Source organism: Salvia hispanica, chromosome 5 (assembly GCF_029641045.1).
Source record: "Salvia hispanica isolate PSC_SH4W2 chromosome 5, Shi_PSC_v1, whole genome shotgun sequence".
NCBI classification, from domain to species: Eukaryota; Viridiplantae; Streptophyta; class Magnoliopsida; order Lamiales; family Lamiaceae; genus Salvia; species Salvia hispanica.
This window is the reverse complement of record NC_142696.1, coordinates 10,276,533-10,298,226: the sequence shown is the minus strand read 5'-3', so window position 1 is coordinate 10,298,226 and position 21,694 is coordinate 10,276,533. Positions and strand designations below refer to the sequence as shown.

At 52.2% G+C, this 21,694-nt stretch overlaps 31 non-coding genes and 12 pseudogenes across 31 annotated transcripts; all 43 read right to left on the bottom strand.

Annotated features, from left to right (window-relative positions):
• Positions 1-38: 38 nt before the first annotated feature.
• Positions 39-157, bottom strand: LOC148925850 (5S ribosomal RNA). Its single transcript, XR_016131272.1, has one exon. It is a non-coding gene; the product is annotated as a 5S ribosomal RNA (ribosomal RNA).
• A 394-nt stretch (positions 158-551) lies between these two features.
• Positions 552-670, bottom strand: LOC148925849 (5S ribosomal RNA). Its single transcript, XR_016131447.1, has one exon. It is a non-coding gene; the product is annotated as a 5S ribosomal RNA (ribosomal RNA).
• Positions 671-1,062: 392 nt separating this feature from the next.
• Positions 1,063-1,168, bottom strand: LOC148925848 (5S ribosomal RNA; annotated as a pseudogene).
• Positions 1,169-1,562: 394 nt separating this feature from the next.
• LOC148925847 (5S ribosomal RNA) lies at positions 1,563-1,681 on the bottom strand. The gene has a single exon (XR_016132170.1). It is a non-coding gene; the product is annotated as a 5S ribosomal RNA (ribosomal RNA).
• A 393-nt stretch (positions 1,682-2,074) lies between these two features.
• LOC148925846 (5S ribosomal RNA) lies at positions 2,075-2,193 on the bottom strand. Its single transcript, XR_016132169.1, has one exon. It is a non-coding gene; the product is annotated as a 5S ribosomal RNA (ribosomal RNA).
• Positions 2,194-2,586: 393 nt separating this feature from the next.
• Positions 2,587-2,705, bottom strand: LOC148925845 (5S ribosomal RNA). The gene has a single exon (XR_016131936.1). It is a non-coding gene; the product is annotated as a 5S ribosomal RNA (ribosomal RNA).
• A 392-nt stretch (positions 2,706-3,097) lies between these two features.
• On the bottom strand, positions 3,098-3,203 carry LOC148925844 (5S ribosomal RNA; annotated as a pseudogene).
• A 394-nt stretch (positions 3,204-3,597) lies between these two features.
• Positions 3,598-3,716, bottom strand: LOC148925843 (5S ribosomal RNA). Its single transcript, XR_016131271.1, has one exon. It is a non-coding gene; the product is annotated as a 5S ribosomal RNA (ribosomal RNA).
• A 394-nt stretch (positions 3,717-4,110) lies between these two features.
• Positions 4,111-4,229, bottom strand: LOC148925842 (5S ribosomal RNA). The gene has a single exon (XR_016131451.1). It is a non-coding gene; the product is annotated as a 5S ribosomal RNA (ribosomal RNA).
• Positions 4,230-4,623: 394 nt separating this feature from the next.
• On the bottom strand, positions 4,624-4,742 carry LOC148925841 (5S ribosomal RNA). Its single transcript, XR_016132167.1, has one exon. It is a non-coding gene; the product is annotated as a 5S ribosomal RNA (ribosomal RNA).
• A 393-nt stretch (positions 4,743-5,135) lies between these two features.
• Positions 5,136-5,254, bottom strand: LOC148925840 (5S ribosomal RNA). Its single transcript, XR_016131935.1, has one exon. It is a non-coding gene; the product is annotated as a 5S ribosomal RNA (ribosomal RNA).
• A 392-nt stretch (positions 5,255-5,646) lies between these two features.
• LOC148925839 (5S ribosomal RNA) lies at positions 5,647-5,752 on the bottom strand (annotated as a pseudogene).
• Positions 5,753-6,146: 394 nt separating this feature from the next.
• Positions 6,147-6,265, bottom strand: LOC148925838 (5S ribosomal RNA). The gene has a single exon (XR_016131270.1). It is a non-coding gene; the product is annotated as a 5S ribosomal RNA (ribosomal RNA).
• A 394-nt stretch (positions 6,266-6,659) lies between these two features.
• Positions 6,660-6,778, bottom strand: LOC148925837 (5S ribosomal RNA). Its single transcript, XR_016131446.1, has one exon. It is a non-coding gene; the product is annotated as a 5S ribosomal RNA (ribosomal RNA).
• A 392-nt stretch (positions 6,779-7,170) lies between these two features.
• Positions 7,171-7,276, bottom strand: LOC148925836 (5S ribosomal RNA; annotated as a pseudogene).
• A 394-nt stretch (positions 7,277-7,670) lies between these two features.
• LOC148925835 (5S ribosomal RNA) lies at positions 7,671-7,789 on the bottom strand. Its single transcript, XR_016132166.1, has one exon. It is a non-coding gene; the product is annotated as a 5S ribosomal RNA (ribosomal RNA).
• A 393-nt stretch (positions 7,790-8,182) lies between these two features.
• Positions 8,183-8,301, bottom strand: LOC148925834 (5S ribosomal RNA). Its single transcript, XR_016132165.1, has one exon. It is a non-coding gene; the product is annotated as a 5S ribosomal RNA (ribosomal RNA).
• Positions 8,302-8,694: 393 nt separating this feature from the next.
• On the bottom strand, positions 8,695-8,813 carry LOC148925833 (5S ribosomal RNA). Its single transcript, XR_016131934.1, has one exon. It is a non-coding gene; the product is annotated as a 5S ribosomal RNA (ribosomal RNA).
• A 392-nt stretch (positions 8,814-9,205) lies between these two features.
• LOC148925832 (5S ribosomal RNA) lies at positions 9,206-9,311 on the bottom strand (annotated as a pseudogene).
• Positions 9,312-9,705: 394 nt separating this feature from the next.
• Positions 9,706-9,824, bottom strand: LOC148925831 (5S ribosomal RNA). Its single transcript, XR_016131269.1, has one exon. It is a non-coding gene; the product is annotated as a 5S ribosomal RNA (ribosomal RNA).
• A 394-nt stretch (positions 9,825-10,218) lies between these two features.
• LOC148925830 (5S ribosomal RNA) lies at positions 10,219-10,337 on the bottom strand. The gene has a single exon (XR_016131450.1). It is a non-coding gene; the product is annotated as a 5S ribosomal RNA (ribosomal RNA).
• A 394-nt stretch (positions 10,338-10,731) lies between these two features.
• On the bottom strand, positions 10,732-10,850 carry LOC148925829 (5S ribosomal RNA). The gene has a single exon (XR_016132164.1). It is a non-coding gene; the product is annotated as a 5S ribosomal RNA (ribosomal RNA).
• Positions 10,851-11,243: 393 nt separating this feature from the next.
• Positions 11,244-11,362, bottom strand: LOC148925828 (5S ribosomal RNA). The gene has a single exon (XR_016131933.1). It is a non-coding gene; the product is annotated as a 5S ribosomal RNA (ribosomal RNA).
• A 392-nt stretch (positions 11,363-11,754) lies between these two features.
• On the bottom strand, positions 11,755-11,860 carry LOC148925827 (5S ribosomal RNA; annotated as a pseudogene).
• A 394-nt stretch (positions 11,861-12,254) lies between these two features.
• LOC148925826 (5S ribosomal RNA) lies at positions 12,255-12,373 on the bottom strand. The gene has a single exon (XR_016131268.1). It is a non-coding gene; the product is annotated as a 5S ribosomal RNA (ribosomal RNA).
• Positions 12,374-12,767: 394 nt separating this feature from the next.
• Positions 12,768-12,886, bottom strand: LOC148925825 (5S ribosomal RNA). The gene has a single exon (XR_016131445.1). It is a non-coding gene; the product is annotated as a 5S ribosomal RNA (ribosomal RNA).
• A 392-nt stretch (positions 12,887-13,278) lies between these two features.
• On the bottom strand, positions 13,279-13,384 carry LOC148925824 (5S ribosomal RNA; annotated as a pseudogene).
• A 394-nt stretch (positions 13,385-13,778) lies between these two features.
• On the bottom strand, positions 13,779-13,897 carry LOC148925823 (5S ribosomal RNA). Its single transcript, XR_016132163.1, has one exon. It is a non-coding gene; the product is annotated as a 5S ribosomal RNA (ribosomal RNA).
• A 393-nt stretch (positions 13,898-14,290) lies between these two features.
• Positions 14,291-14,409, bottom strand: LOC148925822 (5S ribosomal RNA). The gene has a single exon (XR_016131932.1). It is a non-coding gene; the product is annotated as a 5S ribosomal RNA (ribosomal RNA).
• A 394-nt stretch (positions 14,410-14,803) lies between these two features.
• LOC148925821 (5S ribosomal RNA) lies at positions 14,804-14,922 on the bottom strand. The gene has a single exon (XR_016132162.1). It is a non-coding gene; the product is annotated as a 5S ribosomal RNA (ribosomal RNA).
• Positions 14,923-15,315: 393 nt separating this feature from the next.
• LOC148925820 (5S ribosomal RNA) lies at positions 15,316-15,434 on the bottom strand. Its single transcript, XR_016131931.1, has one exon. It is a non-coding gene; the product is annotated as a 5S ribosomal RNA (ribosomal RNA).
• A 392-nt stretch (positions 15,435-15,826) lies between these two features.
• LOC148925819 (5S ribosomal RNA) lies at positions 15,827-15,932 on the bottom strand (annotated as a pseudogene).
• Positions 15,933-16,326: 394 nt separating this feature from the next.
• Positions 16,327-16,445, bottom strand: LOC148925818 (5S ribosomal RNA). Its single transcript, XR_016131267.1, has one exon. It is a non-coding gene; the product is annotated as a 5S ribosomal RNA (ribosomal RNA).
• A 394-nt stretch (positions 16,446-16,839) lies between these two features.
• LOC148925817 (5S ribosomal RNA) lies at positions 16,840-16,958 on the bottom strand. The gene has a single exon (XR_016131444.1). It is a non-coding gene; the product is annotated as a 5S ribosomal RNA (ribosomal RNA).
• Positions 16,959-17,350: 392 nt separating this feature from the next.
• LOC148925816 (5S ribosomal RNA) lies at positions 17,351-17,456 on the bottom strand (annotated as a pseudogene).
• Positions 17,457-17,850: 394 nt separating this feature from the next.
• LOC148925815 (5S ribosomal RNA) lies at positions 17,851-17,969 on the bottom strand. Its single transcript, XR_016132161.1, has one exon. It is a non-coding gene; the product is annotated as a 5S ribosomal RNA (ribosomal RNA).
• A 393-nt stretch (positions 17,970-18,362) lies between these two features.
• Positions 18,363-18,481, bottom strand: LOC148925814 (5S ribosomal RNA). The gene has a single exon (XR_016131930.1). It is a non-coding gene; the product is annotated as a 5S ribosomal RNA (ribosomal RNA).
• Positions 18,482-18,873: 392 nt separating this feature from the next.
• LOC148925813 (5S ribosomal RNA) lies at positions 18,874-18,979 on the bottom strand (annotated as a pseudogene).
• Positions 18,980-19,373: 394 nt separating this feature from the next.
• LOC148925812 (5S ribosomal RNA) lies at positions 19,374-19,492 on the bottom strand. Its single transcript, XR_016132204.1, has one exon. It is a non-coding gene; the product is annotated as a 5S ribosomal RNA (ribosomal RNA).
• A 394-nt stretch (positions 19,493-19,886) lies between these two features.
• LOC148925811 (5S ribosomal RNA) lies at positions 19,887-20,005 on the bottom strand. Its single transcript, XR_016131058.1, has one exon. It is a non-coding gene; the product is annotated as a 5S ribosomal RNA (ribosomal RNA).
• A 392-nt stretch (positions 20,006-20,397) lies between these two features.
• LOC148925810 (5S ribosomal RNA) lies at positions 20,398-20,503 on the bottom strand (annotated as a pseudogene).
• Positions 20,504-20,897: 394 nt separating this feature from the next.
• LOC148925809 (5S ribosomal RNA) lies at positions 20,898-21,016 on the bottom strand. The gene has a single exon (XR_016131057.1). It is a non-coding gene; the product is annotated as a 5S ribosomal RNA (ribosomal RNA).
• Positions 21,017-21,408: 392 nt separating this feature from the next.
• LOC148925808 (5S ribosomal RNA) lies at positions 21,409-21,514 on the bottom strand (annotated as a pseudogene).
• Positions 21,515-21,694: the final 180 nt, after the last annotated feature.

The following is a 21,694-nucleotide window of genomic DNA, read 5'->3' as shown; positions in this document are numbered from 1 at the left end:
ATGAATGGAAACAAAAAATGAACGCACTCGCAAAAAAAGGGGTGCAACACGAGGACTTCCCAGGGGGTCACCCATCCTAGTACTACTCTCGCCCAAGCACGCATAACATCGGAGTTCTGATGGGATCCGGTGCATTAGTGCTGGTATGATCGCACCCATCAATAGCCTCGCACTTTATTCTGTCATAGCGTACGCTCCCGTGCGCAGGTTCTGATCCCCCACCCTTCACACAGGCATAACTTTTGATCCGGAAGGAGTTACGGGACCCAAAGCATATCACCGCGAAGCTCTCGCCGAGCCCCACGTTCTGAGCTAAGTGTACAGCCCGTGGCTACTCCGGGAAGCAAAAAGAGGCCGTTTCGAGCCATTTCGAACACTTTTAGTTCGCAGCTACTGTTTTTCGGCACGTTTAAGATTGTGGGACCCGCTCGTCACCGGCTCGTGGAGTTTGTTGTACTTTTTGTCCTCGTACTCGACAACAGCTAATCGAGTGTCGGACCACATCAAGACCAACTGAACGGAAAAAAAAAATGAACGCACTCGCAAAAAAAGGGGTGCAACACGAGGAATTCCCAGGGGTTCACCCATCCTAGTACTACTCTCGCCCAAGCACGCTTAACTTCGGAGTTCTGATGGGATCCGGTGCATTAGGGCTGGTATGATCGCACCCATCAATAGCCTCGCACTTTATTCTTTCATATCGTACGCTCCCGTGCGCAGGTTCTGATCCCCCACCCTTCACACAGGCATAACTTTTGATCCGGAAGGAGTTACGGGACCCACAGCATATCACCGCGAAGCTCTCGCCGAGCCCCACGTTCTGAGCTACGGGTACAGCCCGTGGCTACTCCGGGAAGCAAAAAGAGGCCGTTTCGAGCCATTTCGAACACTTTTAGTTCGCAGCTACAGTTTTTCGGCACGTTTAAGATTGTGGGACCCGCTCATCACCGGCTCGTGGAGATTGTCGTACTTTTTGTCCTCGTACTCGACAACCACTAATCGAGTGTCGGACCACATCAAGACCAACTGAACGGAAAAAAAATGAACGCACTCGCAAAAAAAGGGGTGCAACAGGGGGTCACCCATCCTAGTACTACTCTCGCCCAAGCACGCTTAACTTCGGAGTTCTGATGGGATCCGGTGCATTAGTGCTGGTATGATCGCACCCATCAATAGCCCCGCACTTTATTCTTTCATAGCGTACGCTCCCGTGCGCAGGTTCTGATCCCCCACCCTCCAGACGGGTATAACTTTTGATCGGGAATGAGTTACGGGACCCACAACATATCACCGCGAAGCTCTCGCCGAGCCCCACGTTCTGAGCTACGGGTACAGCCCGTGGCTACTCCGGGAAGCAAAAAGAGGCCGTTTCGAGCCATTTCGAACACTTTTAGTTCGCAGCTACTGTTTTTTGGCACGTTTAAGATTGTGGGACCCGTTCGTCACCGGCTCGTGGAGATTGTCGTACTTTTTGTCCTCGTACTCGACAACAGCTAATCGAGTGTCGGACCACATCAAGACCAAATGAATGGAAAAAAAAAATGAACGCACTCGCAAAAAAAGGGGTGCAACACGAGGACTTCCCAGGGGGTCACCCATCCTAGTACTACTCTCGCCCAAGCACGCATAACTTCGGAGTTCTGATGGGATCCGGTGCATTAGTGCTGGTATGATCGCACCCATCAATAGCCTCGCACTTTATTCTGTCATAGCGTACGCTCCCGTGCGCAGGTTCTGATCCCCCACCCTTCACACAGGCATAACTTTTGATCCGGAAGGAGTTACGGGACCCACAGCATATCACCGCGAAGCTCTCGCCGAGCCCCACGTTCTGAGCTAAGTGTACAGCCCGTGGCTACTCCGGGAAGCAAAAAGAGGCCGTTTCGAGCCATTTCGAACACTTTTAGTTCGCAGCTACTGTTTTTCGGCACGTTTAAGATTGTGGGACCCGCTCGTCACCGGCTCGTGGAGTTTGTCGTACTTTTTGTCCTCGTACTCGACAACAGCTAATCGAGTGTCGGACCACATCAAGACCAACTGAACGGAAAAAAAAATGAACGCACTCGCAAAAAAAGGGGTGCAACACGAGGACTTCCCAGGGGGTCACCCATCCTAGTACTACTCTCGCCCAAGCACGCATAACTTCGGAGTTCTGATGGGATCCGGTGCATTAGTGCTGGTATGATCGCACCCATCAATAGCCTCGCACTTTATTCTGTCATAGCGTACGCTCCCGTGCGCAGGTTCTGATCCCCCACCCTTCACACAGGCATAACTTTTGATCCGGAAGGAGTTACGGGACCCACAGCATATCACCGCGAAGCTCTCGCCGAGCCCCACGTTCTGAGCTAAGTGTACAGCCCGTGGCTACTCCGGGAAGCAAAAAGAGGCCGTTTCGAGCCATTTCGAACACTTTTAGTTCGCAGCTACTGTTTTTCGGCACGTTTAAGATTGTGGGACCCGCTCGTCACCGGCTCGTGGAGTTTGTCGTACTTTTTGTCCTCGTACTCGACAACAGCTAATCGAGTGTCGGACCACATCAAGACCAACTGAACGGAAAAAAAAATGAACGCACTCGCAAAAAAAGGGGTGCAACACGAGGACTTCCCAGGGGGTCACCCATCCTAGTACTACTCTCGCCCAAGCACGCTTAACTTCGGAGTTCTGATGGGATCCGGTGCATTAGGGCTGGTATGATCGCACCCATCAATAGCCTCGCACTTTATTCTTTCATATCGTACGCTCCCGTGCGCAGGTTCTGATCCCCCACCCTTCACACAGGCATAACTTTTGATCCGGAAGGAGTTACGGGACCCACAGCATATCACCGCGAAGCTCTCGCCGAGCCCCACGTTCTGAGCTACGGGTACAGCCCGTGGCTACTCCGGGAAGCAAAAAGAGGCCGTTTCGAGCCATTTCGAACACTTTTAGTTCGCAGCTACAGTTTTTCGGCACGTTTAAGATTGTGGGACCCGCTCATCACCGGCTCGTGGAGATTGTCGTACTTTTTGTCCTCGTACTCGACAACCACTAATCGAGTGTCGGACCACATCAAGACCAACTGAACGGAAAAAAAATGAACGCACTCGCAAAAAAAGGGGTGCAACAGGGGGTCACCCATCCTAGTACTACTCTCGCCCAAGCACGCTTAACTTCGGAGTTCTGATGGGATCCGGTGCATTAGTGCTGGTATGATCGCACCCATCAATAGCCCCGCACTTTATTCTTTCATAGCGTACGCTCCCGTGCGCAGGTTCTGATCCCCCACCCTCCAGACGGGTATAACTTTTGATCGGGAATGAGTTACGGGACCCACAACATATCACCGCAAAGCTCTCGCCGAGCCCCACGTTCTGAGCTACGGGTACAGCCCGTGGCTACTCCGGGAAGCAAAAAGAGGCCGTTTCGAGCCATTTCGAACACTTTTAGTTCGCAGCTACTGTTTTTCGACACGTTTAAGATTGTGGGACCCGCTCGTCACCGGCTCGTGGAGATTGTCGTACTTTTTGTCCTCGTACTCGACAACAGCTAATCGAGTGTCGGACCACATCAAGACCAAATGAATGGAAACAAAAAATGAACGCACTCGCAAAAAAAGGGGTGCAACACGAGGACTTCCCAGGGGGTCACCCATCCTAGTACTACTCTCGCCCAAGCACGCATAACATCGGAGTTCTGATGGGATCCGGTGCATTAGTGCTGGTATGATCGCACCCATCAATAGCCTCGCACTTTATTCTGTCATAGCGTACGCTCCCGTGCGCAGGTTCTGATCCCCCACCCTTCACACAGGCATAACTTTTGATCCGGAAGGAGTTACGGGACCCAAAGCATATCACCGCGAAGCTCTCGCCGAGCCCCACGTTCTGAGCTAAGTGTACAGCCCGTGGCTACTCCGGGAAGCAAAAAGAGGCCGTTTCGAGCCATTTCGAACACTTTTAGTTCGCAGCTACTGTTTTTCGGCACGTTTAAGATTGTGGGACCCGCTCGTCACCGGCTCGTGGAGTTTGTCGTACTTTTTGTCCTCGTACTCGACAACAGCTAATCGAGTGTCGGACCACATCAAGACCAACTGAACGGAAAAAAAAAATGAACGCACTCGCAAAAAAAGGGGTGCAACACGAGGACTTCCCAGGGGTTCACCCATCCTAGTACTACTCTCGCCCAAGCACGCTTAACTTCGGAGTTCTGATGGGATCCGGTGCATTAGGGCTGGTATGATCGCACCCATCAATAGCCTCGCACTTTATTCTTTCATATCGTACGCTCCCGTGCGCAGGTTCTGATCCCCCACCCTTCACACAGGCATAACTTTTGATCCGGAAGGAGTTACGGGACCCACAGCATATCACCGCGAAGCTCTCGCCGAGCCCCACGTTCTGAGCTACGGGTACAGCCCGTGGCTACTCCGGGAAGCAAAAAGAGGCCGTTTCGAGCCATTTCGAACACTTTTAGTTCGCAGCTACTGTTTTTTGGCACGTTTAAGATTGTGGGACCCGCTCGTCACCGGCTCGTGGAGATTGTCGTACTTTTTGTCCTCGTACTCGACAACAGCTAATCGAGTGTCGGACCACATCAAGACCAAATGAATGGAAAAAAAAAATGAACGCACTCGCAAAAAAAGGGGTGCAACACGAGGACTTCCCAGGGGGTCACCCATCCTAGTACTACTCTCGCCCAAGCACGCATAACTTCGGAGTTCTGATGGGATCCGGTGCATTAGTGCTGGTATGATCGCACCCATCAATAGCCTCGCACTTTATTCTGTCATAGCGTACGCTCCCGTGCGCAGGTTCTGATCCCCCACCCTTCACACAGGCATAACTTTTGATCCGGAAGGAGTTACGGGACCCACAGCATATCACCGCGAAGCTCTCGCCGAGCCCCACGTTCTGAGCTAAGTGTACAGCCCGTGGCTACTCCGGGAAGCAAAAAGAGGCCGTTTCGAGCCATTTCGAACACTTTTAGTTCGCAGCTACTGTTTTTCGGCACGTTTAAGATTGTGGGACCCGCTCGTCACCGGCTCGTGGAGTTTGTCGTACTTTTTGTCCTCGTACTCGACAACAGCTAATCGAGTGTCGGACCACATCAAGACCAACTGAACGGAAAAAAAAATGAACGCACTCGCAAAAAAAGGGGTGCAACACGAGGACTTCCCAGGGGGTCACCCATCCTAGTACTACTCTCGCCCAAGCACGCTTAACTTCGGAGTTCTGATGGGATCCGGTGCATTAGGGCTGGTATGATCGCACCCATCAATAGCCTCGCACTTTATTCTTTCATATCGTACGCTCCCGTGCGCAGGTTCTGATCCCCCACCCTTCACACAGGCATAACTTTTGATCCGGAAGGAGTTACGGGACCCACAGCATATCACCGCGAAGCTCTCGCCGAGCCCCACGTTCTGAGCTACGGGTACAGCCCGTGGCTACTCCGGGAAGCAAAAAGAGGCCGTTTCGAGCCATTTCGAACACTTTTAGTTCGCAGCTACAGTTTTTCGGCACGTTTAAGATTGTGGGACCCGCTCATCACCGGCTCGTGGAGATTGTCGTACTTTTTGTCCTCGTACTCGACAACCACTAATCGAGTGTCGGACCACATCAAGACCAACTGAACGGAAAAAAAATGAACGCACTCGCAAAAAAAGGGGTGCAACAGGGGGTCACCCATCCTAGTACTACTCTCGCCCAAGCACGCTTAACTTCGGAGTTCTGATGGGATCCGGTGCATTAGTGCTGGTATGATCGCACCCATCAATAGCCCCGCACTTTATTCTTTCATAGCGTACGCTCCCGTGCGCAGGTTCTGATCCCCCACCCTCCAGACGGGTATAACTTTTGATCGGGAATGAGTTACGGGACCCACAACATATCACCGCAAAGCTCTCGCCGAGCCCCACGTTCTGAGCTACGGGTACAGCCCGTGGCTACTCCGGGAAGCAAAAAGAGGCCGTTTCGAGCCATTTCGAACACTTTTAGTTCGCAGCTACTGTTTTTCGACACGTTTAAGATTGTGGGACCCGCTCGTCACCGGCTCGTGGAGATTGTCGTACTTTTTGTCCTCGTACTCGACAACAGCTAATCGAGTGTCGGACCACATCAAGACCAAATGAATGGAAACAAAAAATGAACGCACTCGCAAAAAAAGGGGTGCAACACGAGGACTTCCCAGGGGGTCACCCATCCTAGTACTACTCTCGCCCAAGCACGCATAACATCGGAGTTCTGATGGGATCCGGTGCATTAGTGCTGGTATGATCGCACCCATCAATAGCCTCGCACTTTATTCTGTCATAGCGTACGCTCCCGTGCGCAGGTTCTGATCCCCCACCCTTCACACAGGCATAACTTTTGATCCGGAAGGAGTTACGGGACCCAAAGCATATCACCGCGAAGCTCTCGCCGAGCCCCACGTTCTGAGCTAAGTGTACAGCCCGTGGCTACTCCGGGAAGCAAAAAGAGGCCGTTTCGAGCCATTTCGAACACTTTTAGTTCGCAGCTACTGTTTTTCGGCACGTTTAAGATTGTGGGACCCGCTCGTCACCGGCTCGTGGAGTTTGTCGTACTTTTTGTCCTCGTACTCGACAACAGCTAATCGAGTGTCGGACCACATCAAGACCAACTGAACGGAAAAAAAAAATGAACGCACTCGCAAAAAAAGGGGTGCAACACGAGGAATTCCCAGGGGTTCACCCATCCTAGTACTACTCTCGCCCAAGCACGCTTAACTTCGGAGTTCTGATGGGATCCGGTGCATTAGGGCTGGTATGATCGCACCCATCAATAGCCTCGCACTTTATTCTTTCATATCGTACGCTCCCGTGCGCAGGTTCTGATCCCCCACCCTTCACACAGGCATAACTTTTGATCCGGAAGGAGTTACGGGACCCACAGCATATCACCGCGAAGCTCTCGCCGAGCCCCACGTTCTGAGCTACGGGTACAGCCCGTGGCTACTCCGGGAAGCAAAAAGAGGCCGTTTCGAGCCATTTCGAACACTTTTAGTTCGCAGCTACAGTTTTTCGGCACGTTTAAGATTGTGGGACCCGCTCATCACCGGCTCGTGGAGATTGTCGTACTTTTTGTCCTCGTACTCGACAACCACTAATCGAGTGTCGGACCACATCAAGACCAACTGAACGGAAAAAAAATGAACGCACTCGCAAAAAAAGGGGTGCAACAGGGGGTCACCCATCCTAGTACTACTCTCGCCCAAGCACGCTTAACTTCGGAGTTCTGATGGGATTCGGTGCATTAGTGCTGGTATGATCGCACCCATCAATAGCCCCGCACTTTATTCTTTCATAGCGTACGCTCCCGTGCGCAGGTTCTGATCCCCCACCCTCCAGACGGGTATAACTTTTGATCGGGAATGAGTTACGGGACCCACAACATATCACCGCGAAGCTCTCGCCGAGCCCCACGTTCTGAGCTACGGGTACAGCCCGTGGCTACTCCGGGAAGCAAAAAGAGGCCGTTTCGAGCCATTTCGAACACTTTTAGTTCGCAGCTACTGTTTTTTGGCACGTTTAAGATTGTGGGACCCGTTCGTCACCGGCTCGTGGAGATTGTCGTACTTTTTGTCCTCGTACTCGACAACAGCTAATCGAGTGTCGGACCACATCAAGACCAAATGAATGGAAAAAAAAAATGAACGCACTCGCAAAAAAAGGGGTGCAACACGAGGACTTCCCAGGGGGTCACCCATCCTAGTACTACTCTCGCCCAAGCACGCATAACTTCGGAGTTCTGATGGGATCCGGTGCATTAGTGCTGGTATGATCGCACCCATCAATAGCCTCGCACTTTATTCTGTCATAGCGTACGCTCCCGTGCGCAGGTTCTGATCCCCCACCCTTCACACAGGCATAACTTTTGATCCGGAAGGAGTTACGGGACCCACAGCATATCACCGCGAAGCTCTCGCCGAGCCCCACGTTCTGAGCTAAGTGTACAGCCCGTGGCTACTCCGGGAAGCAAAAAGAGGCCGTTTCGAGCCATTTCGAACACTTTTAGTTCGCAGCTACTGTTTTTCGGCACGTTTAAGATTGTGGGACCCGCTCGTCACCGGCTCGTGGAGTTTGTCGTACTTTTTGTCCTCGTACTCGACAACAGCTAATCGAGTGTCGGACCACATCAAGACCAACTGAACGGAAAAAAAAATGAACGCACTCGCAAAAAAAGGGGTGCAACACGAGGACTTCCCAGGGGGTCACCCATCCTAGTACTACTCTCGCCCAAGCACGCATAACTTCGGAGTTCTGATGGGATCCGGTGCATTAGTGCTGGTATGATCGCACCCATCAATAGCCTCGCACTTTATTCTGTCATAGCGTACGCTCCCGTGCGCAGGTTCTGATCCCCCACCCTTCACACAGGCATAACTTTTGATCCGGAAGGAGTTACGGGACCCACAGCATATCACCGCGAAGCTCTCGCCGAGCCCCACGTTCTGAGCTAAGTGTACAGCCCGTGGCTACTCCGGGAAGCAAAAAGAGGCCGTTTCGAGCCATTTCGAACACTTTTAGTTCGCAGCTACTGTTTTTCGGCACGTTTAAGATTGTGGGACCCGCTCGTCACCGGCTCGTGGAGTTTGTCGTACTTTTTGTCCTCGTACTCGACAACAGCTAATCGAGTGTCGGACCACATCAAGACCAACTGAACGGAAAAAAAAATGAACGCACTCGCAAAAAAAGGGGTGCAACACGAGGACTTCCCAGGGGGTCACCCATCCTAGTACTACTCTCGCCCAAGCACGCTTAACTTCGGAGTTCTGATGGGATCCGGTGCATTAGGGCTGGTATGATCGCACCCATCAATAGCCTCGCACTTTATTCTTTCATATCGTACGCTCCCGTGCGCAGGTTCTGATCCCCCACCCTTCACACAGGCATAACTTTTGATCCGGAAGGAGTTACGGGACCCACAGCATATCACCGCGAAGCTCTCGCCGAGCCCCACGTTCTGAGCTACGGGTGCAGCCCGTGGCTACTCCGGGAAGCAAAAAGAGGCCGTTTCGAGCCATTTCGAACACTTTTAGTTCGCAGCTACAGTTTTTCGGCACGTTTAAGATTGTGGGACCCGCTCATCACCGGCTCGTGGAGATTGTCGTACTTTTTGTCCTCGTACTCGACAACCACTAATCGAGTGTCGGACCACATCAAGACCAACTGAACGGAAAAAAAATGAACGCACTCGCAAAAAAAGGGGTGCAACAGGGGGTCACCCATCCTAGTACTACTCTCGCCCAAGCACGCTTAACTTCGGAGTTCTGATGGGATCCGGTGCATTAGTGCTGGTATGATCGCACCCATCAATAGCCCCGCACTTTATTCTTTCATAGCGTACGCTCCCGTGCGCAGGTTCTGATCCCCCACCCTCCAGACGGGTATAACTTTTGATCGGGAATGAGTTACGGGACCCACAACATATCACCGCAAAGCTCTCGCCGAGCCCCACGTTCTGAGCTACGGGTACAGCCCGTGGCTACTCCGGGAAGCAAAAAGAGGCCGTTTCGAGCCATTTCGAACACTTTTAGTTCGCAGCTACTGTTTTTCGACACGTTTAAGATTGTGGGACCCGCTCGTCACCGGCTCGTGGAGATTGTCGTACTTTTTGTCCTCGTACTCGACAACAGCTAATCGAGTGTCGGACCACATCAAGACCAAATGAATGGAAACAAAAAATGAACGCACTCGCAAAAAAAGGGGTGCAACACGAGGACTTCCCAGGGGGTCACCCATCCTAGTACTACTCTCGCCCAAGCACGCATAACATCGGAGTTCTGATGGGATCCGGTGCATTAGTGCTGGTATGATCGCACCCATCAATAGCCTCGCACTTTATTCTGTCATAGCGTACGCTCCCGTGCGCAGGTTCTGATCCCCCACCCTTCACACAGGCATAACTTTTGATCCGGAAGGAGTTACGGGACCCAAAGCATATCACCGCGAAGCTCTCGCCGAGCCCCACGTTCTGAGCTAAGTGTACAGCCCGTGGCTACTCCGGGAAGCAAAAAGAGGCCGTTTCGAGCCATTTCGAACACTTTTAGTTCGCAGCTACTGTTTTTCGGCACGTTTAAGATTGTGGGACCCGCTCGTCACCGGCTCGTGGAGTTTGTCGTACTTTTTGTCCTCGTACTCGACAACAGCTAATCGAGTGTCGGACCACATCAAGACCAACTGAACGGAAAAAAAAAATGAACGCACTCGCAAAAAAAGGGGTGCAACACGAGGACTTCCCAGGGGTTCACCCATCCTAGTACTACTCTCGCCCAAGCACGCTTAACTTCGGAGTTCTGATGGGATCCGGTGCATTAGGGCTGGTATGATCGCACCCATCAATAGCCTCGCACTTTATTCTTTCATATCGTACGCTCCCGTGCGCAGGTTCTGATCCCCCACCCTTCACACAGGCATAACTTTTGATCCGGAAGGAGTTACGGGACCCACAGCATATCACCGCGAAGCTCTCGCCGAGCCCCACGTTCTGAGCTACGGGTACAGCCCGTGGCTACTCCGGGAAGCAAAAAGAGGCCGTTTCGAGCCATTTCGAACACTTTTAGTTCGCAGCTACTGTTTTTTGGCACGTTTAAGATTGTGGGACCCGCTCGTCACCGGCTCGTGGAGATTGTCGTACTTTTTGTCCTCGTACTCGACAACAGCTAATCGAGTGTCGGACCACATCAAGACCAAATGAATGGAAAAAAAAAATGAACGCACTCGCAAAAAAAGGGGTGCAACACGAGGACTTCCCAGGGGGTCACCCATCCTAGTACTACTCTCGCCCAAGCACGCATAACTTCGGAGTTCTGATGGGATCCGGTGCATTAGTGCTGGTATGATCGCACCCATCAATAGCCTCGCACTTTATTCTGTCATAGCGTACGCTCCCGTGCGCAGGTTCTGATCCCCCACCCTTCACACAGGCATAACTTTTGATCCGGAAGGAGTTACGGGACCCACAGCATATCACCGCGAAGCTCTCGCCGAGCCCCACGTTCTGAGCTAAGTGTACAGCCCGTGGCTACTCCGGGAAGCAAAAAGAGGCCGTTTCGAGCCATTTCGAACACTTTTAGTTCGCAGCTACTGTTTTTCGGCACGTTTAAGATTGTGGGACCCGCTCGTCACCGGCTCGTGGAGTTTGTCGTACTTTTTGTCCTCGTACTCGACAACAGCTAATCGAGTGTCGGACCACATCAAGACCAACTGAACGGAAAAAAAAATGAACGCACTCGCAAAAAAAGGGGTGCAACACGAGGACTTCCCAGGGGGTCACCCATCCTAGTACTACTCTCGCCCAAGCACGCTTAACTTCGGAGTTCTGATGGGATCCGGTGCATTAGGGCTGGTATGATCGCACCCATCAATAGCCTCGCACTTTATTCTTTCATATCGTACGCTCCCGTGCGCAGGTTCTGATCCCCCACCCTTCACACAGGCATAACTTTTGATCCGGAAGGAGTTACGGGACCCACAGCATATCACCGCGAAGCTCTCGCCGAGCCCCACGTTCTGAGCTACGGGTACAGCCCGTGGCTACTCCGGGAAGCAAAAAGAGGCCGTTTCGAGCCATTTCGAACACTTTTAGTTCGCAGCTACAGTTTTTCGGCACGTTTAAGATTGTGGGACCCGCTCATCACCGGCTCGTGGAGATTGTCGTACTTTTTGTCCTCGTACTCGACAACCACTAATCGAGTGTCGGACCACATCAAGACCAACTGAACGGAAAAAAAATGAACGCACTCGCAAAAAAAGGGGTGCAACAGGGGGTCACCCATCCTAGTACTACTCTCGCCCAAGCACGCTTAACTTCGGAGTTCTGATGGGATCCGGTGCATTAGTGCTGGTATGATCGCACCCATCAATAGCCCCGCACTTTATTCTTTCATAGCGTACGCTCCCGTGCGCAGGTTCTGATCCCCCACCCTCCAGACGGGTATAACTTTTGATCGGGAATGAGTTACGGGACCCACAACATATCACCGCAAAGCTCTCGCCGAGCCCCACGTTCTGAGCTACGGGTACAGCCCGTGGCTACTCCGGGAAGCAAAAAGAGGCCGTTTCGAGCCATTTCGAACACTTTTAGTTCGCAGCTACTGTTTTTCGACACGTTTAAGATTGTGGGACCCGCTCGTCACCGGCTCGTGGAGATTGTCGTACTTTTTGTCCTCGTACTCGACAACAGCTAATCGAGTGTCGGACCACATCAAGACCAAATGAATGGAAACAAAAAATGAACGCACTCGCAAAAAAAGGGGTGCAACACGAGGACTTCCCAGGGGGTCACCCATCCTAGTACTACTCTCGCCCAAGCACGCATAACATCGGAGTTCTGATGGGATCCGGTGCATTAGTGCTGGTATGATCGCACCCATCAATAGCCTCGCACTTTATTCTGTCATAGCGTACGCTCCCGTGCGCAGGTTCTGATCCCCCACCCTTCACACAGGCATAACTTTTGATCCGGAAGGAGTTACGGGACCCAAAGCATATCACCGCGAAGCTCTCGCCGAGCCCCACGTTCTGAGCTAAGTGTACAGCCCGTGGCTACTCCGGGAAGCAAAAAGAGGCCGTTTCGAGCCATTTCGAACACTTTTAGTTCGCAGCTACTGTTTTTCGGCACGTTTAAGATTGTGGGACCCGCTCGTCACCGGCTCGTGGAGTTTGTCGTACTTTTTGTCCTCGTACTCGACAACAGCTAATCGAGTGTCGGACCACATCAAGACCAACTGAACGGAAAAAAAAAATGAACGCACTCGCAAAAAAAGGGGTGCAACACGAGGAATTCCCAGGGGTTCACCCATCCTAGTACTACTCTCGCCCAAGCACGCTTAACTTCGGAGTTCTGATGGGATCCGGTGCATTAGGGCTGGTATGATCGCACCCATCAATAGCCTCGCACTTTATTCTTTCATATCGTACGCTCCCGTGCGCAGGTTCTGATCCCCCACCCTTCACACAGGCATAACTTTTGATCCGGAAGGAGTTACGGGACCCACAGCATATCACCGCGAAGCTCTCGCCGAGCCCCACGTTCTGAGCTACGGGTACAGCCCGTGGCTACTCCGGGAAGCAAAAAGAGGCCGTTTCGAGCCATTTCGAACACTTTTAGTTCGCAGCTACAGTTTTTCGGCACGTTTAAGATTGTGGGACCCGCTCATCACCGGCTCGTGGAGATTGTCGTACTTTTTGTCCTCGTACTCGACAACCACTAATCGAGTGTCGGACCACATCAAGACCAACTGAACGGAAAAAAAATGAACGCACTCGCAAAAAAAGGGGTGCAACAGGGGGTCACCCATCCTAGTACTACTCTCGCCCAAGCACGCTTAACTTCGGAGTTCTGATGGGATCCGGTGCATTAGTGCTGGTATGATCGCACCCATCAATAGCCCCGCACTTTATTCTTTCATAGCGTACGCTCCCGTGCGCAGGTTCTGATCCCCCACCCTCCAGACGGGTATAACTTTTGATCGGGAATGAGTTACGGGACCCACAACATATCACCGCGAAGCTCTCGCCGAGCCCCACGTTCTGAGCTACGGGTACAGCCCGTGGCTACTCCGGGAAGCAAAAAGAGGCCGTTTCGAGCCATTTCGAACACTTTTAGTTCGCAGCTACTGTTTTTTGGCACGTTTAAGATTGTGGGACCCGCTCGTCACCGGCTCGTGGAGATTGTCGTACTTTTTGTCCTCGTACTCGACAACAGCTAATCGAGTGTCGGACCACATCAAGACCAAATGAATGGAAAAAAAAAATGAACGCACTCGCAAAAAAAGGGGTGCAACACGAGGACTTCCCAGGGGGTCACCCATCCTAGTACTACTCTCGCCCAAGCACGCATAACTTCGGAGTTCTGATGGGATCCGGTGCATTAGTGCTGGTATGATCGCACCCATCAATAGCCTCGCACTTTATTCTGTCATAGCATACGCTCCCGTGCGCAGGTTCTGATCCCCCACCCTTCACACAGGCATAACTTTTGATCCGGAAGGAGTTACGGGACCCACAGCATATCACCGCGAAGCTCTCGCCGAGCCCCACGTTCTGAGCTAAGTGTACAGCCCGTGGCTACTCCGGGAAGCAAAAAGAGGCCGTTTCGAGCCATTTCGAACACTTTTAATTCGTAGCTACTGTTTTTCGGCACGTTTAAGATTGTGGGACCCGCTCGTCACCGGCTCGTGGAGTTTGTCGTACTTTTTGTCCTCGTACTCGACAACAGCTAATCGAGTGTCGGACCACATCAAGACCAACTGAACGGAAAAAAAAATGAACGCACTCGCAAAAAAAGGGGTGCAACACGAGGACTTCCCAGGGGGTCACCCATCCTAGTACTACTCTCGCCCAAGCACGCTTAACTTCGGAGTTCTGATGGGATCCGGTGCATTAGGGCTGGTATGATCGCACCCATCAATAGCCTCGCACTTTATTCTTTCATATCGTACGCTCCCGTGCGCAGGTTCTGATCCCCCACCCTTCACACAGGCATAACTTTTGATCCGGAAGGAGTTACGGGACCCACAGCATATCACCGCGAAGCTCTCGCCGAGCCCCACGTTCTGAGCTACGGGTACAGCCCGTGGCTACTCCGGGAAGCAAAAAGAGGCCGTTTCGAGCCATTTCGAACACTTTTAGTTCGCAGCTACTGTTTTTTGGCACGTTTAAGATTGTGGGACCCGCTCGTCACCGGCTCGTGGAGATTGTCGTACTTTTTGTCCTCGTACTCGACAACAGCTAATCGAGTGTCGGACCACATCAAGACCAAATGAATGGAAAAAAAAAATGAACGCACTCGCAAAAAAAGGGGTGCAACACGAGGACTTCCCAGGGGGTCACCCATCCTAGTACTACTCTCGCCCAAGCACGCATAACTTCGGAGTTCTGATGGGATCCGGTGCATTAGTGCTGGTATGATCGCACCCATCAATAGCCTCGCACTTTATTCTGTCATAGCGTACGCTCCCGTGCGCAGGTTCTGATCCCCCACCCTTCACACAGGCATAACTTTTGATCCGGAAGGAGTTACGGGACCCACAGCATATCACCGCGAAGCTCTCGCCGAGCCCCACGTTCTGAGCTAAGTGTACAGCCCGTGGCTACTCCGGGAAGCAAAAAGAGGCCGTTTCGAGCCATTTCGAACACTTTTAGTTCGCAGCTACTGTTTTTCGGCACGTTTAAGATTGTGGGACCCGCTCGTCACCGGCTCGTGGAGTTTGTCGTACTTTTTGTCCTCGTACTCGACAACAGCTAATCGAGTGTCGGACCACATCAAGACCAACTGAACGGAAAAAAAAATGAACGCACTCGCAAAAAAAGGGGTGCAACACGAGGACTTCCCAGGGGGTCACCCATCCTAGTACTACTCTCGCCCAAGCACGCTTAACTTCGGAGTTCTGATGGGATCCGGTGCATTAGGGCTGGTATGATCGCACCCATCAATAGCCTCGCACTTTATTCTTTCATATCGTACGCTCCCGTGCGCAGGTTCTGATCCCCCACCCTTCACACAGGCATAACTTTTGATCCGGAAGGAGTTACGGGACCCACAGCATATCACCGCGAAGCTCTCGCCGAGCCCCACGTTCTGAGCTACGGGTACAGCCCGTGGCTACTCCGGGAAGCAAAAAGAGGCCGTTTCGAGCCATTTCGAACACTTTTAGTTCGCAGCTACAGTTTTTCGGCACGTTTAAGATTGTGGGACCCGCTCATCACCGGCTCGTGGAGATTGTCGTACTTTTTGTCCTCGTACTCGACAACCACTAATCGAGTGTCGGACCACATCAAGACCAACTGAACGGAAAAAAAATGAACGCACTCGCAAAAAAAGGGGTGCAACAGGGGGTCACCCATCCTAGTACTACTCTCGCCCAAGCATGCTTAACTTCGGAGTTCTGATGGGATCCGGTGCATTAGTGCTGGTATGATCGCACCCATCAATAGCCCCGCACTTTATTCTTTCATAGCGTACGCTCCCGTGCGCAGGTTCTGATCCCCCACCCTCCAGACGGGTATAACTTTTGATCGGGAATGAGTTACGGGACCCACAACATATCACCGCAAAGCTCTCGCCGAGCCCCACGTTCTGAGCTACGGGTACAGCCCGTGGCTACTCCGGGAAGCAAAAAGAGGCCGTTTCGAGCCATTTCGAACACTTTTAGTTCGCAGCTACTGTTTTTCGACACGTTTAAGATTGTGGGACCCGCTCGTCACCGGCTCGTGGAGATTGTCGTACTTTTTGTCCTCGTACTCGACAACAGCTAATCGAGTGTCGGACCACATCAAGACCAAATGAATGGAAACAAAAAATGAACGCACTCGCAAAAAAAGGGGTGCAACACGAGGACTTCCCAGGGGGTCACCCATCCTAGTACTACTCTCGCCCAAGCACGCATAACATCGGAGTTCTGATGGGATCCGGTGCATTAGTGCTGGTATGATCGCACCCATCAATAGCCTCGCACTTTATTCTGTCATAGCGTACGCTCCCGTGCGCAGGTTCTGATCCCCCACCCTTCACACAGGCATAACTTTTGATCCGGAAGGAGTTACGGGACCCAAAGCATATCACCGCGAAGCTCTCGCCGAGCCCCACGTTCTGAGCTAAGTGTACAGCCCGTGGCTACTCCGGGAAGCAAAAAGAGGCCGTTTCGAGCCATTTCGAACACTTTTAGTTCGCAGCTACTGTTTTTCGGCACGTTTAAGATTGTGGGACCCGCTCGTCACCGGCTCGTGGAGTTTGTCGTACTTTTTGTCCTCGTACTCGACAACAGCTAATCGAGTGTCGGACCACATCAAGACCAACTGAACGGAAAAAAAAAATGAACGCACTCGCAAAAAAAGGGGTGCAACACGAGGAATTCCCAGGGGTTCACCCATCCTAGTACTACTCTCGCCCAAGCACGCTTAACTTCGGAGTTCTGATGGGATCCGGTGCATTAGGGCTGGTATGATCGCACCCATCAATAGCCTCGCACTTTATTCTTTCATATCGTACGCTCCCGTGCGCAGGTTCTGATCCCCCACCCTTCACACAGGCATAACTTTTGATCCGGAAGGAGTTACGGGACCCACAGCATATCACCGCGAAGCTCTCGCCGAGCCCCACGTTCTGAGCTACGGGTACAGCCCGTGGCTACTCCGGGAAGCAAAAAGAGGCCGTTTCGAGCCATTTCGAACACTTTTAGTTCGCAGCTACAGTTTTTCGGCACGTTTAAGATTGTGGGACCCGCTCATCACCGGCTCGTGGAGATTGTCGTACTTTTTGTCCTCGTACTCGACAACCACTAATCGAGTGTCGGACCACATCAAGACCAACTGAACGGAAAAAAAATGAACGCACTCGCAAAAAAAGGGGTGCAACAGGGGGTCACCCATCCTAGTACTACTCTCGCCCAAGCACGCTTAACTTCGGAGTTCTGATGGGATCCGGTGCATTAGTGCTGGTATGATCGCACCCATCAATAGCCCCGCACTTTATTCTTTCATAGCGTACGCTCCCGTGCGCAGGTTCTGATCCCCCACCCTCCAGACGGGTATAACTTTTGATCGGGAATGAGTTACGGGACCCACAACATATCACCGCGAAGCTCTCGCCGAGCCCCACGTTCTGAGCTACGGGTACAGCCCGTGGCTACTCCGGGAAGCAAAAAGAGGCCGTTTCGAGCCATTTCGAACACTTTTAGTTCGCAGCTACTGTTTTTTGGCACGTTTAAGATTGTGGGACCCGCTCGTCACCGGCTCGTGGAGATTGTCGTACTTTTTGTCCTCGTACTCGACAACAGCTAATCGAGTGTCGGACCACATCAAGACCAAATGAATGGAAAAAAAAAATGAACGCACTCGCAAAAAAAGGGGTGCAACACGAGGACTTCCCAGGGGGTCACCCATCCTAGTACTACTCTCGCCCAAGCACGCATAACTTCGGAGTTCTGATGGGATCCGGTGCATTAGTGCTGGTATGATCGCACCCATCAATAGCCTCGCACTTTATTCTGTCATAGCATACGCTCCCGTGCGCAGGTTCTGATCCCCCACCCTTCACACAGGCATAACTTTTGATCCGGAAGGAGTTACGGGACCCACAGCATATCACCGCGAAGCTCTCGCCGAGCCCCACGTTCTGAGCTAAGTGTACAGCCCGTGGCTACTCCGGGAAGCAAAAAGAGGCCGTTTCGAGCCATTTCGAACACTTTTAGTTCGTAGCTACTGTTTTTCGGCACGTTTAAGATTGTGGGACCCGCTCGTCACCGGCTCGTGGAGTTTGTCGTACTTTTTGTCCTCGTACTCGACAACAGCTAATCGAGTGTCGGACCACATCAAGACCAACTGAACGGAAAAAAAAATGAACGCACTCGCAAAAAAAGGGGTGCAACACGAGGACTTCCCAGGGGGTCACCCATCCTAGTACTACTCTCGCCCAAGCACGCTTAACTTCGGAGTTCTGATGGGATCCGGTGCATTAGGGCTGGTATGATCGCACCCATCAATAGCCTCGCACTTTATTCTTTCATATCGTACGCTCCCGTGCGCAGGTTCTGATCCCCCACCCTTCACACAGGCATAACTTTTGATCCGGAAGGAGTTACGGGACCCACAGCATATCACCGCGAAGCTCTCGCCGAGCCCCACGTTCTGAGCTACGGGTACAGCCCGTGGCTACTCCGGGAAGCAAAAAGAGGCCGTTTCGAGCCATTTCGAACACTTTTAGTTCGCAGCTACAGTTTTTCGGCGCGTTTAAGATTGTGGAACCCGCTCATCACCGGCTCGTGGAGATTGTCGTACTTTTTGTCCTCGTACTCGACAACCACTAATCGAGTGTCGGACCACATCAAGACCAACTGAACGGAAAAAAAATGAACGCACTCGCAAAAAAAGGGGTGCAACAGGGGGTCACCCATCCTAGTACTACTCTCGCCCAAGCACGCTTAACTTCGGAGTTCTGATGGGATCCGGTGCATTAGTGCTGGTATGATCGCACCCATCAATAGCCCCGCACTTTATTCTTTCATAGCGTACGCTCCCGTGCGCAGGTTCTGATCCCCCACCCTCCAGACGGGTATAACTTTTGATCGGGAATGAGTTACGGGACCCACAACATATCACCGCGAAGCTCTCGCCGAGCCCCACGTTCTGAGCTACGGGTACAGCCCGTGGCTACTCCGGGAAGCAAAAAGAGGCCGTTTCGAGCCATTTCGAACACTTTTAGTTCGCAGCTACTGTTTTTCGGCACGTTTAAGATTGTGGGACCCGCTCGTCACCGGCTCGTGGAGATTGTCGTACTTTTTGTCCTCGTACTCGACAACAGCTAATCGAGTGTCGGACCACATCAAGACCAAATGAATGGAAAAAAAAAATGAACGCACTCGCAAAAAAAAGGGTGCAACACGAGGACTTCCCAGGGGGTCACCCATCCTAGTACTACTCTCGCCCAAGCACGCATAACTTCGGAGTTCTGATGGGATCCGGTGCATTAGTGCTGGTATGATCGCACCCATCAATAGCCTCGCACTTTATTCTGTCATAGCGTACGCTCCCGTGCGCAGGTTCTGATCCCCCACCCTTCACACAGGCATAACTTTTGATCCGGAAGGAGTTACGGGACCCACAGCATATCATCGCGAAGCTCTCGCCGAGCCCCACGTTCTAAGCTACGGGTACAGCCCGTGGCTACTCCGGGAAGCAAAAAGAGGCCGTTTCGAGCCATTTCGAACACTTTTAGTTCGCAGCTACTGTTTTTCGGCACGTTTAAGATTGTGGGACCCGCTCGTCACCGGCTCGTGGAGTTTGTCGTACTTTTTGTCCTCGTACTCGACAACAGCTAATCGAGTGTCGGACCACATCAAGACCAACTGAACGGAAAAAAAAAATGAACGCACTCGCAAAAAAAGGAGTGCAACACGAGGACTTCCCAGGGGGTCACCCATCCTAGTACTACTCTCGCCCAAGCACGCTTAACTTCAGAGTTCTGATGGGATCCGGTGCATTAGAGCTGGTATGATCGCACCCATCAATAGCCCCGCACTTTATTCTTTCATAGCGTACGCTCCCGTGCGCAGGTTCTGATCCCCCACCCTTCACACAGGCATAACTTTTGATCCGGAAGGAGTTACGGGACCCACAGCATATCACCGCGAAGCTCTCGCCGAGCCCAACGTTCTGAGCTACGGGTACAGCCCGTGGCTACTCCGGGAAGCAAAAAGAGGCCGTTTCGAGCCATTTCGAACACTTTTAGTTCGCAGCTACAGTTTTTCGGCACGTTTAAGATTGTGGGACCCGCTCATCACCGGCTCGTGGAGATTGTCGTACTTTTTGTCCTCGTACTCGACAACCACTAATCGAGTGTCGGACCACATCAAGACCAACTGAACGGAAAAAAAATGAACGCACTCGCAAAAAAAGGGGTGCAACAGGGGGTCACCCATCCTAGTACTACTCTCGCCCAAGCACGCTTAACTTCGGAGTTCTGATGGGATCCGGTGCATTAGTGCTGGTATGATCGCACCCATCAATAGCCTCGCACTTTATTCTGTCATAGCGTACGCTCCCGTGCGCAGGTTCTGATCCCCCACCCTTCACACAGGCATAACTTTTGATCCGGAAGGAGTTACGGGACCCACAGCATATCACCGCGAAGCTCTCGCCGAGCCCCACGTTCTGAGCTAAGTGTACAGCCCGTGGCTACTCCGGGAAGCAAAAAGAGGCCGTTTCGACCCATTTCGAACACTTTTAGTTCGCATCTACTGTTTTTCGGCACGTTTAAGATTGTGGGACCCGCTCGTCACCGGCTCGTGGAGTTTGTCGTACTTTTTGTCCTCGTACTCGACAACAGCTAATCGAGTGTCAGACCACATCAAGACCAACTGAACGGAAAAAAAAAATGAACGCACTCGCAAAAAAAGGAGTGCAACACGAGGACTTCCCAGGGGGTCACCCATCCTAGTACTACTCTCGCCCAAGCACGCTTAACTTCAGAGTTCTGATGGGATCCGGTGCATTAGAGCTGGTATGATCGCACCCATCAATAGCCCCGCACTTTATTCTTTCATAGCGTACGCTCCCGTGCGCAGGTTCTGATCCCCCACCCTTCACACAGGCATAACTTTTGATCCGGAAGGAGTTACGGGACCCACAGCATATCACCGCGAAGCTCTCGCCGAGCCCAACGTTCTGAGCTACGGGTACAGCCCGTGGCTACTCCGGGAAGCAAAAAGAGGCCGTTTCGAGCCATTTCGAACACTTTTAGTTCGCAGCTACAGTTTTTCGGCACGTTTAAGATTGTGGGACCCGCTCATCACCGGCGCGTGGAGATTGTCGTACTTTTTGTCCTCGTACTCGACAACCACTAATCGAGTGTCGGACCACATCAAGACCAACTGAACGGAAAAAAAATGAACGCACTCGCAAAAAAAGGGGTGCAACAGGGGGTCACCCATCCTAGTACTACTCTCGCCCAAGCACGCTTAACTTCGGAGTTCTGATGGGATCCGGTGCATTAGTGCTGGTATGATCGCACCCATCAATAGCCTCGCACTTTATTCTGTCATAGCGTACGCTCCCGTGCGCAGGTTCTGATCCCCCACCCTTCACACAGGCATAACTTTTGATCCGGAAGGAGTTACGGGACCCACAGCATATCACCGCGAAGCTCTCGCCGAGCCCCACGTTCTGAGCTAAGTGTACAGCCCGTGGCTACTC